We start from the raw sequence: 14,486 nt of genomic DNA, 5'->3' as shown, positions 1-14,486 counted from the left end.
GGATTATGTCTTCTAGCCTGAAGTTTTCTGATAATTTCACCAAGTTCTAGTACTCTTCCCTTATCTGGGAAAGACATCATTCCCCCTAAATTTGGCAAGCAAAGGCTATTGTGAAGTGCACCTTAATGTTATAGAAAACCTTTGGAATCACTTGAGTATAGAGAAACAGCCAGACACACTGAACAATCTTTCACAAGAGCATCCTTCACTCTTGTGAGCAGAGTTCCTAGCAAATCAAACCTGGGAGACCCACCAAGAATTGAAGCAGTTTTTGGCTTTTCCCAAGTCTCCTCAAGGGTGGCCAGTTTTCATGCACACCATAGTAAGGACAGTTTGTAAAACCTTAGAATCTGAGAATTATATCCATTATTTTTAGTGTCTAGCTCTTTTTATGGGATCTGCAATGTTTCTCACATTCACTCCATCTAGTATCTCTATAAAAGATCTCCTGACACTCTGAGTATTCTTAAACATGAGAAATATAGGTCTCTATGTTGGCCTCTGTTTCAGACTTTATTCTGACCTAAGATGTGCTCAGTTAATGTTCCTTTGCCCTTTCTTTCACCTATTGATCTTGCTCCTTGTCAAAAGTGTCAGTCAGGAAAACCACATGCTATATTTGCAGTGGTAAATCCTGTAACAGCTAAGCTTTCCATTCCAGTTGGGGTTATGGAGAGAATCTGTAAACTTCATAACATTCAAGTGCCTATTTCACTGGTGTTCCACAGGTATGATCAATTTGGGAGTTCTTGAAGATCTGGACCTGACGGGGTCCGGCCCCTGCAACCATGAAAATCACAGTATTCCAAGACACTATCCACACATCACTTAGTTGGAAACTCTACAAAATGTATGGTGGCATCGTGAGGCTGTGTCCTTGTCCAGCAATTTCCCTTTTAAGGGTGGAAGTTTTGGGATGAGACTGTGATTAGCAGGGACCACAGTGATTTACCTTTATCACCAGGGGGCTTTGATAGGCTATGACATTAAGTTTTATTTCTGTGTTCAATATGCAAAGCTTTGTAAGCCAAGCCAGCAGGATTGTATGACGCCAACATGACTTATGGCTGTGGGAGGGGGAGAGGGAATAGTTGCTTGTGCAGTGTTTCCTTAAGTTTATATAAACATGGGGTAGCTGTTTGAAAATTTCTCTTGTTCTTTCAGTCAGCAGAGAAGGGAGCATTTGTGCCCAGAACAGCATCCTCCCCTTGATACACTTCTCCCTCAGTCCTGACCACCATTTGCCCTGTTCAAATGGATTTTGTTGTGGTAATGCAAGAATGGTTTCCAAGTCCACTGTTCCACAAACAGCAAGAGATAAAGTAGCTTCTATATCAAGGTATTCTTCCTTTCTGTCAGATACCTTGCTGTCTTCTTATAGGAGGAAGTCTTGGGGCGGCATGGAGGATAGAACATGGCTGAAGTTACTTTTCTCTGCAGTTCAGGTCCTCTGGCTAGTACTTATGATGTCAACATCACATTTAGACCACAGGGGAGCATTGCATATGCAGGGGAGCTCTCCTAGCTTCTAAACATTTTCATGTCTCCTTATCTAAAGAAATACAAGTATGTGTACTTTGTGCTTTGATACTTTTGTGTTTTCAGGTTCTCTATCTGAGAAGTAAATGTTTTGGGGCCAATAGTTTTCTCATCCTGAAAATATGATTCTATGGTCCTGGATAAGTTACTATTCCACTGCTTCTTGTATTTCTCAGTTAGAATCCATTAGTGTGGTAGCGGCTAAACTGTCTTATTGTCCTTTCTAGCTTGAGTTCAAACAGCACCATTCCTTCTTATTACCTGGATTGTTTTGGGCCAAATTGCATGTCTTCTCATTTCCTAATTCACCTTATTTATGACAGGAAAAGATTAGATTAAGTGCTCCCTAAACTGTTTTTTCTCCTTTGGATCTCAGTTTACTTCACTCTTTGTCCGTGGTTTGATGACAAAATGTCATCAAAATAAGGGTAGCCAAATGATTCATGCATTAATGTCACAGATTAAGGCAACTGTATGAGTGGAAGCAAGTCACTTTAACTTTCCAGGGATGTTGGGGACTGCTGTCTTTTTTTAGCTTTACATTCTGCCTTCCAACCCTTGTTTTGGTGGTTATTTCTTCATGTACTAATTATACAACTGACATTAGGAAAGTTTAGGAGAGTTACCTTTGTTGTACTTGGTCATTCTCTTCTTCAGAGGAGTTAAGGCTATCAAGTTCCTCTAACATTTAGCAGTCCTCCATTAATAAGCCAAATGGTTCACACTCCTGTACTTTTAAAGGTCAAGCAGAAAAACCTGACTTCCTCAAGTAGAGACCACCAGTTTCAGTGAAACCTTCAGATATGTTGTATTTCTGGGGAGATACAGCTTTTTAATATTTGGGACTTGTTCTTCATGAGAAAAAGAAAGGTTTTTTCGAGTATGAACCAATTTTTGTAGGGCTCCACTTTTTAAATCAGATGACGCACACTTCTGCCCTTTCATAATTGAGCCCAAATGTGATTTGGTTCCTGAATTAGAAACCACAACTTCAGGGAAAATCCTTAAAATGTCTAGTATTTCCGGGAAGGGATAGCTGTATAATATTGGGAATTTCATCTTCATGATAAGAATAGGTTATTTTGATGTACAGACGAACTTAGCAGTCCACAACTTCTTGAAGTGAAATGGTGTACACTCCTGCCCTTAAATATATCAGGCCCAGGTGGCTGAGTTCTTCAAGTAAACATAACCAGGTAAGGGAGATTCCTTCAGAAGTTTTCGATTTCCACAAAGAGATAGCTTTACTATATTGGTAATTTCGTCTCCTAAAGAAGAAGTTCTTTTAATATTCACTCAAATTTAGCAGTCTGCCACTTCTTAAGTCAATGGTGGAAACTTCAGGCTCAAGTTTAGTCCTTCCACTATCTACAACCCATTGAGAGACAATTTTTGCGATATTTTGCATTTCATGGGAGAGATAGCTTTTCAGGATTTAGGAATTGTTCTTGAGAAGAACAGAATCTTTCCAGTTCCACTCAGTCTTTAGCAGTCTGCCACTTCTTAATCTAATGGGTATACACTCCTGCCCATCAATAATTAACATAAAAGTGGTTTATCTATTGAAGTATAGACCACCCTTTCAAGAAGATTCTTTCAGATGCCTTTTATTTTTTGGGAGAGATAGCATTTTGGGATTTTGGAATTCTTCTTTTGAGAAGCAAAGAATCTTTACAATTTCAAAAAACTTTAGCAGTCCGCCCCTTCTTAAATCAAAAGGTGTATTCTCATGTCCTTCAATGTGTCATTCACAAATGGCTGGGTAGTTGAAGTATAGACTACCCTTTCAAAGAGATTCTTTTAGAAATCGTTTATTTTCAGAGAGAGATAGCTTATTGGGATTTTGGATTTGTTCTTCTTGAGAAGAATGGATTCTTGGCAGGTTCCCCAACTTTAACATTCCCCCACTGTTAAAGCCAAATGCTGCACAAACCAAATTGATGAGCTCCTGGTTGTGCTCATTTCACTCAGCATCAGCTCATGTAACTCTTGTAAAAATCTTTAGACTGTAGAAAAATAATAGGGAATTTCTTCTTGCTAAGAAGAAAAGGTTCTTTCCCCATTCACCTAAATTTAGCAGATTGCCCCCACTTATATCAGAGTGTCTACATTACTCCCTTGAACACATCATCCCAACAAGATTGAGATGTTGTTCTTGAGAAGAACAGAATCTGTTCAGTTCCACTCAACCTTTAGCACTCCCGGCACTTTTTAAGTCAAAAGGTGGATATTGCTGCCCTTCAGTCCTTCAGCGAAATGGTGCTGGGTCTTGTATTGTACACTACCTTTTGAAGGAGATTCTTTTGGAGACCTTTTATTTTCAAGGAGAGATAGCTTATTGGGATTTGGGATTACATCTTCTTGAGAAGAATGGATTCTTGGCAGGTTCCCCCAATTTTGACAATCCCCCATTTTTTAAAGTCAAAGGCTGCACAAATAAATTGTTATGTAATTGAGTCAGAAGGGGCTACCTTCCAAATGTGAAGAGACCAGTTCAGGGTAATTCCTTGAGATGTCTTCCATTTCTAGGGAGATAAATCTTTTTCATACTGGGAATTTCTTCTTCAGAAGAAGAAGAGGTTCTTTCAACATTCACCTCAATTTAGCACACCACCCCTGCTTAAGTCAAAGGCTGTACATTCTGCCTTTCAACACATCATCCCAGTGTGTTTTACCTGTTGAAGTAAGGACCATCCTCTCATGTATTCAAGATTCAGAGATATTTTCTTTTTAGGGAGAGATAGCTTATTGGGATTTGGGATTTGTTCTTCTTGAGAAGAATGGATTCCCCAATTCTTCCTTTGCAACAATACCAACAACAAAATTCGGTTCTGCACATATATATTGTACCTAGGATATACTATAACATATTTAATATGTAGGGGAATGCCTGCCATCTAGGGGCAGTGGTGGAGGGAAGGAAGGTAAAAATTTGGAACAGAAGGGGGTACAAGGGATAATGTTGTAAAAAATTACCTATGCATAGTTACTGTCAAAAATGTTATAATTATAAAATTAATAAAAAAGAAGGTATAAAAAAGAGAAGAATGGATTCTTAGCAGGTTTCCCCAATTTTAACAATCCGCCACATTTGAAGTCAATGGCTACAAAAACCAATTGTTATATAATTCAGCCCAAATGGGCTCGCTTCCACTGTAAAAATGACCAATTCATGGAGATTCCTTGAGATGTCTACCATTTGTGCGGAGAGAAATCCTTTCAATATTGTGAATTCCTTCTTTTTTATAACTTTTTATTGACAGTACATATGCATGGGTTATTTTTACACCACCCTTTCATGTAGATTCTTTCAAAGGCCTTCTATTTTTTGGGAGATATAGTTTATTGGGATTTGGGTTTTGTTCTTCTTGAGAAGAATAGATTCTTGGTAGGTTCTCCAAAACTTTTTGGAATTTCTGAATTGTTCTTGAGAAGAACAGAATCTTTCCAGTTCCACTGAACTTCAGTAGTGCACTACTTCTTAAGTCAAAAGGTGGATGCTCCTGTCCTTCAGTTCTTCAGCAAAATGTTGCTGTGTTCTTGTAGTATACACCACACTTTGAAGGAGACCTTTTATTTTCAGGGAGAGATAGCTTATTGGGATTTGGGATTTGTTCTTCTTGAGAAGAACAGAATCTTTTCAGTTCCACTCAACTTTAGCAGTCTACCACTTTTTAATTTAACGGGTATACATTCCTCCCCTTCAATAATTCTCATAAAAGTGGTTTAGCTGTTGAAGTATAGAGCACTCTGTCAAGAAAATTCTTTCAGTTACCTTTTATTTTTAGGGAGAGATAGCATTTTGGGATTTGGGAATTCTTCCTTTGAGAAGAAAAGAATCGTTACAATTTCCAAAATCTTTAGCAGTCACCCCTTCTTAAATGAAATGGTGGGCTCTTCAGGCTCAAGTGGCTGAGTTTCTCCACTGTCAACTACCCATTCAGGGAGAATTTTTGAGATGTCTTGCGTTTCTTGAGAGAGGTTGTTTTGTGGGATTTTAGAATTGTTCTTTTTGAGAAATACAAAATCTTTCTAGTTCCACTCAACATAAGCAGTTTGCCACTTCTTAAGTCAATGGGTGTACACTCCTGCCTTTCACCCAGTGCTCATCGCTGGGTTCTTGTGTACACCAACCTTTGAAGGAGATTCTTTTGGAGACCTTTTATTTTCAGGGAGAGATAGCTTATTGGGATTTGGGATTTATTTTTCTGGAGAAGAACGGATTCTTGGCAGGTTCCCCAAAATTGAACAGTTCCCCACTTTTGCAGTCCAAGACTGCACAAACCAATTGTTATATAATTGAGCCTGAAGGGGCTAGATTGCAAATGTAAAGAGACCAGTTCAGGGTAAGTCCTTGAGATGTCTTCCATTTCCAGGGAGATAAATATTTTTCATGCTGGGAATTTCTTCTTCGTGAGAAGAAGAGGTTCTTTCAACATTCATTTCAATAAGGAGACCTCCCCTACTTAAATCAAAGGCTGTACAATGCCTTTCAATACATTGTCCCAATGTGTTTGAGTTGTTGAAGTATGGACCGTCCTCTCATGTATTTTCTTTCAGACATCTTTTCTTTTTCGGGAGAGATAGCTTGTTGGGATTTGCCATTTGTTCTTCTGGAGAAGAATGGATTCTTGGCAGGTTCCCCCAATTTTAACAATCCCCTACTTTTGAAGTCAAAGGCTGCTCAAACCAAATTTTATAAAATTCAGCCTGAAAAGGCTCACTTCCAAATGTAAAGATGACCAGTTCAGGGAGATTCCTTGAGATGTCTTCCATTTCCAGCGAAATGAAACTTTTTACCATGGGAGGTTCTTCATTTGGAGAACAGGTTCCTTCCATTTTGACCCAAACATACCCGTCCCTCATGTCTTGAAGGGAGTACACATTTGGACAAACATGGGTAGCTTCCTCAAGCATAGAGCATCAGTTACAGACAATCCTTGAGATGTCTTCAGGGAAGAGATTGCTTGGCAGCACTGAGCATTCATTCTGCTTCAAAGTACATAATGCTTAGCAGTTCCTCACCAGATTGGTACTCCTCGTTTGAGAAGTCGAATCCTGTAAATTGCTTCCCTTACAAAGTTCAGGCAAGGGGACTGAGGTTCTGAATGAGAGGCTTCCATTTTCAGAAAAAATTTGAGATGTTGGGTATTCACAGGGAGAGATAGCTTTTCGGTAATTTGGAATTGTTCTTGAGGAGAACAGAATCTTTCCAGTTCCACTCAACCTTTTCGCAGTCTGCCACTTTTTAAATCAAAAGGTGGGTGCTCCTGTCCTTCAATTCTTCAGCAAAATGTTGCTGTGTTCTTGTAGTGTACACTACCCTTTGAAGGAGACCTTTTATTTTCAGGAAGAGATAGCTTATTGGGATTTGTGATTTGTTCTTCTTGAGAAGAACAGAATCTTTTCAGTTCCACTCAACTTTAGCAGTCTTCTACTTTTTAACTTAACAGTTATCCACTCCTCCTCTTCAATAATTCTCATAAAAGTGGTTTAGCTGTTGAAGTATAGAGCACCCTGTCAAGAAGATTCTTTCAGTTACCTTTTATTTTTAGGGAGAGATAGCATTTTGGGATTTGGGAATTCTTCCTTTGAGATGAAAAGAATCGTTACAATTTCCAAAAACTTTAGCAGTTGATGTAAAGGGCTGAAACTGAGCAATGCACTTGGATAATGAAGCACGTGAGACTAATTGCCAATTGGACAATTCCCTATTAACTTGTTTCAAGGTTGACCCTTCCCAGCTCTTTTGTGCTGACTTGATTGGTGGGACAAAGAGCGGGTAGTGACATGTGTGGGAAGAGTAGTAGGAGGAAGAGGAAGTGAGACGCAGAAGCGGACTCAGTCTCTCCTGGCATTTGAGGGAGGAAGGTGTGTGTGAGAGTTACAACATTTTGGCGCCCAACATGGGGCGCCATTTGTAACATGCCTACCTGGCAGTCACAATTACTAGTCTGCACTAGGCCCAACAGAGTACCTTTGACCACTGACCTTTGCAGTGTGAACTCTACCCGGCTCGCCTCCTTTGAGGCCTTCAAAGGTCTCTGGTCATGATCTCTTGAATCTATAGTTTAATAACTGGTAGCATGCTCAAGAACAGCCACGTGTAATCTTAAAAGCCTTTATTATATCTACTCCCATAATGCCGTGACTTGATGCCCTGACTTGTTGGTTCCTGAGTGAACACCTGGTCAGAAGACCCATGTGTTCACTACCAAAATCCTTACCTCTTTTGGCTATCCATCTCGGCTTGGCCACCCAAGATAGGGAGCCAGGGTAAAGAGCGCCAGGTTAAAGAGAGTGACTGCTATCTGCAGTGGGCTTATAAAGGGCCTGTGAGGTCACACACACAGCCAATCAGCGAGAGAGTCACCCATTCCGAAGCTATCTCAATATGGCCAGGATCCCATCCAAGGGCAGTCCTAATATCCACAGATAATACTTCCTGGGGCACTCAGTCTCCCTTTGCACTGTGGCGCCGCCCATTTAAAGGGCCCTTACAATTCCCTTCTCTTGTTTTGCGGTAACCACACATCTCATCAAGCTAAACTTTTAGCACCAGGTATAGTTCACTTGATCCATGAGATGACAGAGTGTTATGCCCAAGGAGGTACAAAGCAACAGATCAGTAAACAGAAGTATGACAATGAGAACCAGGCTCAACAGTGGCCCAAGTGTTCAACCCATTCATCAAAGTCATACTCAAGGAGATAATAAGCCAAAGAGGTTGGATGCCAACGAGGTAGGATGTCAACACTAAGGTGGGAAGTCAACAAGGTAAAACATCACAATTCTAGTTAACAATTAGATGTCAGTGAGGTAGGTTGTCACATTTCTAGTTACATTTATCACAATTCTAGATCAATTCCAGTTTCTCACAATTCTCTAATGCACTTTTCACGATCATAGAGCAATTCTAGTTTCACAGATAAAGGTGCACAAAAGCAAAGTCATGTCCAGTAACATTGCCTCAATAACAACGGCAGGTGGGTGTGTTGGTTTTTCACCCACTAATTTAAAAGCATAGTCCTTCAATAGAAAGCATAAGGCAAAGCCTCTCCTGGGCCACCATATGGCAAGTAGCCACGGGAGTAGCAAGCAGGCCCACCGTGCATTCACAGTCTTCATATTGCATATCATCCAAAATAGTCCATTTCAGCTGCTACACTGGAACTGTGCTGTCTCTGGTGTCACAGTCAGGAGGGACGCTACTGACATCTGGCTGGTCCGTCTGGGCTGTTGTCTGGTCCTTCTCTTGGATCCCCAGGTCACAAATGTCACTGGTGGGGATCAACTGTGTTGCTGGATCTGCACCTAGGAAGGAATGTACCTGGGGCCCAATTTGGGCCTTTCCAAATGCCATCCAGGAGTTTCCACATCACAGTGGAAACAAAGTTGTTGTCAAAAAGATTAACAAAAGTCAGACAAAAGTTAGTCAGTCTGTTACTTAGCTGCACTTTCTGTGTATGCCCGAAGTGCATTGCTAAGGTAAACTGAAAAGAATTTAAAAATGTAAAACCAAAATAAATTAAAAGTGTAAAACCAAAATAACTTAAAAATATAAAATCAAAATAGTAATGTAAAATCAAAATGCTTTAATCAAAAGTGTTTAAAAATGTAAAATCAAAATTTAAAAATTGCAAGCAATCACATATATGTATGGGCTCTTCAAGCTCAAGTGGCTGAGTTTCTACACTGTCAACTACCCATTCAGGGAGAATTTTTGAGGTCTTGTTCTTCTTGACAGAGGTTATTTTGTGGGATTTTGGAAATGTTTTCATTGAGAAATAAAAAATCTTTCTAGTTCCACTCAACATAAGCAGTTTGCCACGTCTTAAGTAAACGGGTGTACACTCCTGCCCTTCACCCAGTGTTGCTGGGTTCTTTTTGTGTACACGAACCTTTGAAGGAGATTCTTTTAGGGACCTTTTATTTTCAGGGAGAGATAGCTAATTGGGATTTGGGATTTGTTCTTCTTGAGAAGAACAGAATCTTTTCAGTTCCACTCAACTTTAGCAGTCTTCTACTTTTTAACTTAACAGTTATAAACTCCTCCTCTTCAATAATTCTCACAAAAGTGGTTAACTGTTGAAGTAGAAACCACCCTGTCAAGAAGATCCTTTCAGATGCCTTTTATTTTTAGGGAGAGATAGCATTTTGGGATTTAGGGATTCTTCCCTTGAGAAGAAAAGAATCTTTACAAATTCAAAAAACTTTAGCCTTGGGCCACTACTGAAATGAAATGGTGGGCTCTTCAAACTCAAGTGGCTGAGTTTCTCCACAGTCAACAAAGCTTTCAGGGAGAATTTTTGAGATATCTTCCCTTTCTTGGGAGAGATAGCTTTGGGAGATGTTGGAAATGTTTTCATTGACAAATAAAAAATCTTTCTAGTTCCACTCAACATAAGCAGTTTGCCACGTCTTAAGTCAATGGGTGTTCATTCCTGCCATTCACCCAGTGTTGCTGGGTTCTTATAGTGTACACCAACCTTTGAAGGAGATTCTGTCAGTTACCTTTTATTTTTAGGGAGAGATAGCATTTTGGGATTTGGGGATTCTTCCTTTGAGAAGAAAAGAATCATTACAATTTCCAAAAACTTTAGCCGTGGCCGAATTCTGAAATGAAATGGTGGGCTCTTCAGGTTCAACTGGCTGAGTTGCTCCACTGTCAACAAAACTTTCAGGGAGAATTTTTGAGGTCTTGCACTTCTTGAGAGTGATTGTTTTTTGGGATTTTGGAAATGTTCTTATTGAGAAATAAAACATCTTTCTAGTTCCACTCAACATAAGCAGTTTGCCACGTCTTAAGGAAATGGGTGTTCACTCCTGCCCTTCACCCAGTGTTGCTGGGTTCTTGTAGTGTACACCAAAACTGAAGGAGATTCTTTTGCAGACCTTTTATTTTCAGGGAGAGATAGCTTATTGGGATTTGGGATTTGTTCTTCTTGAGACAAACAGAATCTTTTCAGTTCCACTCAACTTTAGCAGTCTTCTACTTTTTAACTTAACAGTTATCCACTCCTCCTCTTCAATAATTCTCATAAAAGTGGTTAACTGTTGAAGTAGAGACCACCCTGTCAAGAAGATCCTTTCAGAAGCCTTTTATTTTTAGGGAGAGATAGCATTTTTGGATTTTGGAATTCTTCTTTGAGACGAAAAGAATCTTTACAATTTCAAAAAACTTTATCCATGGGCCACTTCTGAAATGAAATGGTGGGCTCTTCAGGCTCAAGTGGCTGAGTTTCTCCACTGTCTACTAACCCAGTCAGGGAGAATTTTTGAGATGCCTTGCATTTCTTGGGAGAGATAGCTTTGTGGGATTTTGGAATTGTTCTATTTGAGAAATACAAAATCTCTCTAGTTCCACTTTGCGACTTCTTAAGTCAAAGGCTGTACACTCCTGCTCGTCAATATTCTGCCAAATATTGCTGGGTTCTTGTAGTGTACACCACAATTGAAAAAGATTCTTTTGGAGACCTTTTATTTTCAAGGAGAGATAGCTTATTGGGATTTGGGAATTGTTCTTCTTGAGACGAACAGAATCTCTTCAGTTTCACTCACCTTTAGCAGTCTTCTACTTTTTAACTTAACAGTTATCCACTCCTCCTCTTCAATAATTCTCATAAAAGTGGTTAACTGTTGAAGTAGAGACGACTCTTAAGAAGATCCTTTCAGAAGCCTTTTATTTTTAGGGAGAGATAGTATTTTTTGATTTTGGAATTCTTCTTTGAGAAGAAAAGTATCAGGGGCAGCTAGGTGGCCCAGTGGATAGAGCACCTGCCCTTAATTCAGGAGGACCCGAGTTCAAATGTGGTCTCAGACACTTAACACTTCCTAGCTGTGTGACCCTGTGCAAGTCACTTAACCCCAGCTTCAAAAAAAAAAAAAAGAGAGAGAGAAGAAAAGTATCTTTACATTTTCAAAAAACTTTATCCATGGGCCACTTCTGAAATGAAATGGTGGGCTCTTCAGGCTCAAGTGGCTGAGTTGATCCACTGTCAACAAAACTTTCAGGTTCCGTTTTCTGGGTCACATAGCTTTGGGGGATTTTGGAAATGTTCTTATACAGAAATAAAAAATCTTTCTAGTTCCACTCAATATAAGCAGTTTGCCACATCTTAAGTAAATGGGTGTTCACTCCTGCCCTTCACCCAGTGTTGCTGAGTTCTTATAGTGTACACCAACTTTTGAAGGAGATTCTTTCAGGTACCTTTTATTTTTAGGGAGAGATAGCATTTTGGGATTTGGGGATTCTTCCTCTCAGAAGAAAAGAATTGTTACAATTTCCAAAAATTTTAGCCGTGGGCCACTTCTGAAATGAAGTGGTGGGCTCTTCAGGCTCAAGTGGCTGAGTGTCTCGACTGTCTACTGCCCATTCAGGGAAAATTTTTGAGGTCTGGCGCTTCTTGAGAGTGATTGTTTTGTGGGATTTTGGAAATTTTCTTATTGAGAAATAAAAAATCTTTCTAGTCCCACTCAACATAAGCAGTTTGCCACGTCTTAAGTCAATGGGTGTTCACTCCTGCCATTCACCCAGTGTTGCTGGGTTCTTGTAGTGTACACCAACCTTTGAAGGAGATCCTTTTAGAGATCTTTTATTTTCAGGGAGAGATAGCTAATTGGGATTTGGGATTTCTTCTTCTGGAGAAGAACGGATTCTTGGCCGGTTCCCCCAATTTTAATAATCCCCCACCTTTGACGTCAAAGGCGGCACAAAGCAAATTTTATAAAATTCAGCCTGAAAGGGCTCACTTTCAAATCTACAGATGTACTGTTCAGGGAGATTCCTTGAGATGTCTTCCATTTCCGGGAAGATGAGGCTTTTTACCTTGGGGTAGTTCTCTATTTGGAGGAAAACAGTTTTCTTCAACTTTGAGGGAAACACAGCCGTCCCTCATGTCTTAAGTCAAAGGGAGTACACCTTTGGACAAACATGGCTACCTTCCTCAAGCAGAGAGCATCAGTTACATGACAATCCTTGAGGTGTCTTCAGGGAAGAGATTGCTTGGTGGCACTGAGCATTCCCTGTGCTTCAAAGTATATAATGCTTAGCAGTTTCTCACCAGTTTAGCACTTCTCAGTTGGAGAAGACAAATGCTGAAAACTGCTTCCCTTTCTTTCACAGTTCAAGCAAGGGGACCGAGGTCCTGAATGAATTGCTAACATTTTCAGGAAAATTTGAGATGTTGGGTATTCACAGGGAGAGATAGATTTTTGGTAATTTGGAATTGTTCTTCTTGAGGAGAAGAGAATCTTTTCAGTTCCACTCAGCCTTTTGCAGTCTGCCACTGTTTAAGTCAAAAGGTGGATGCTCCTGTCCTTCAATTCTTCAGCAAAATGCTTCTGGATTCTTGTAGTGTACACCACAATTGAAGGAGTTTCTTTTAGAGGCCTTTTATTTTCAGGGAGAGATAGCTTATTGGGATTTGTTCTTCTTGAGACGAACAGAATCTCTTCAGTTTCACTCACCTTTAGCAGTCTTCTACTTTTTAACTTAACAGTTATAAACTCCTCCTCTTCAATAATTCTCACAAAAGTGGTTAACTGTTGAAGTAGAGACCACCCTGTCAAGAATATCCTTTCAGATGCCTTTTATTTTTAGGGAGAGATAGCATTTTGGGATTTGGGGATTCTTCCCTTGAGAAGAAAAGAATCTTTCCAATTTCCAAAAACTTTAGCCTTGGGCCACTTCTGAAATGAAATGGTGGGCTCTTCAGGCTCAAGTGGTTGAGTTTCTCCACTGTCAACTATCCAGTCAGGGAGAATTTTTGAGATGTCTTGCATTTCTTGGGAGAGATAGCTTTGTGGGATTTTGGAATTGTTCTTTTTGAGAAATACAAAATCTTTCTAGTTCCACTTTGCGACTTCTTAAGTCAAAGGCTGTACACTCCTGCCCGTCAATATTCTCCCAGATATTGCTGGGTTCTTGTAGTGTACACCAAAATTGAAGGAGATTCTTTTGGAGACATTTTATTTTCAGGGAGAGATAGCTTATTTGGATTTGGGATTTGTTCTTCTTGAGAAGAACAGAATCTTTTCAGTTCCACTCAACTTTAGCAGTCTTCTACTTTTTAACTTAACAGTTATCCACTCCTCTTCAATAATTCTCATAAAAGTGGTTAACTGTTGAAGTAGAGACCACCCTGTCAAGTGGATCCTTTCAGATGCCTTTTATTTTTAGGGAGAGATAGCATTTTGGGATTTAGGGATTCTTCTCTTGAGAAGAAAAGAATCTTTACAGTTTCAAAAAACTTTATCCATGGGCCACTTCTGAAATGAAATGGTGGGCTCTTCAGGCTCAAGTGGCTGAGTTGATCCACTGTTCCACTCAATATAAGCAGTTTGCCACGTCTTAAGTAAATGGGTGTTCACTCCTGCAGTTCACCCAGTGTTGCTGGGTTCTTATAGTGTACACCACAATTGAAGGAATTTTTTTTAGAGGCCTTTTATTTTCAGGGAGAGATAGCTTATTGGGATTTGGGATTTGTTCTTCTTGAGAAGAACAGAATCTCTTCAGTTCCACTCAACTTTAGCAGTCTTCTACTTTTTAGCTTAACAGTTGTACATTCCTCCTCTTCAATAATTCTCATAAAAGTGGTTAAGTGTTGAAGTAGAGACCACTATGTCAAGAAGATCCTTTCAGAAGCCTTTTATTTTTAGGGAGAGATAGCATTTTAGGATTTTGGAATTCTTCTTTGAGAAGAAAAGTATCAGGGGCACCTAGGTGGCGCAGTGGATAGACAGCCCTGAATTCAGGAGGACCCAAGTTCAAATCTGGTCTCAGACTGTGTGACCCTGTGCAAGTCACTTAACCCCAGCCTCAAAAAAAAAAAAAAAAAAAAAAAAAGGGAGAAGAAAAGTATCGTTACAATTTCTCCTGTCCTTCAATTCTTCAACAAAATGTTGCTGGGTTCTTGTAGTGTAAACCACAATTGAAGGAGTTTCTT

General features: G+C 39.7%; 1 long non-coding RNA gene across 3 annotated transcripts in view; it reads left to right on the top strand.

Moving 5' to 3' along the window:
* The window catches only part of LOC141548286 (uncharacterized), a 370,078-nt gene that overhangs the window by 290,995 nt on the left and 64,597 nt on the right, over nt 1-14,486 (top strand). For 2 of the 3 annotated variants that reach the window (XR_012483882.1, XR_012483880.1), the window contains one exon: nt 729-10,650. The exons of the other annotated variant lie outside the window; for it this stretch is intronic. This is a non-coding gene — a long non-coding RNA (uncharacterized LOC141548286). Of the gene's footprint in view, nt 1-728; nt 10,651-14,486 lie in introns of those variants that run through there. 3 annotated transcript variants of the gene reach the window in all.

This window comes from Sminthopsis crassicaudata, chromosome X (genome assembly GCF_048593235.1).
Source record: "Sminthopsis crassicaudata isolate SCR6 chromosome X, ASM4859323v1, whole genome shotgun sequence".
In the NCBI taxonomy this organism is placed as follows: Eukaryota; Metazoa; Chordata; class Mammalia; order Dasyuromorphia; family Dasyuridae; genus Sminthopsis; species Sminthopsis crassicaudata.
The sequence above is the reverse complement of the archived record's forward strand: the minus strand, read 5'-3'. Positions and strand labels throughout refer to the sequence as shown.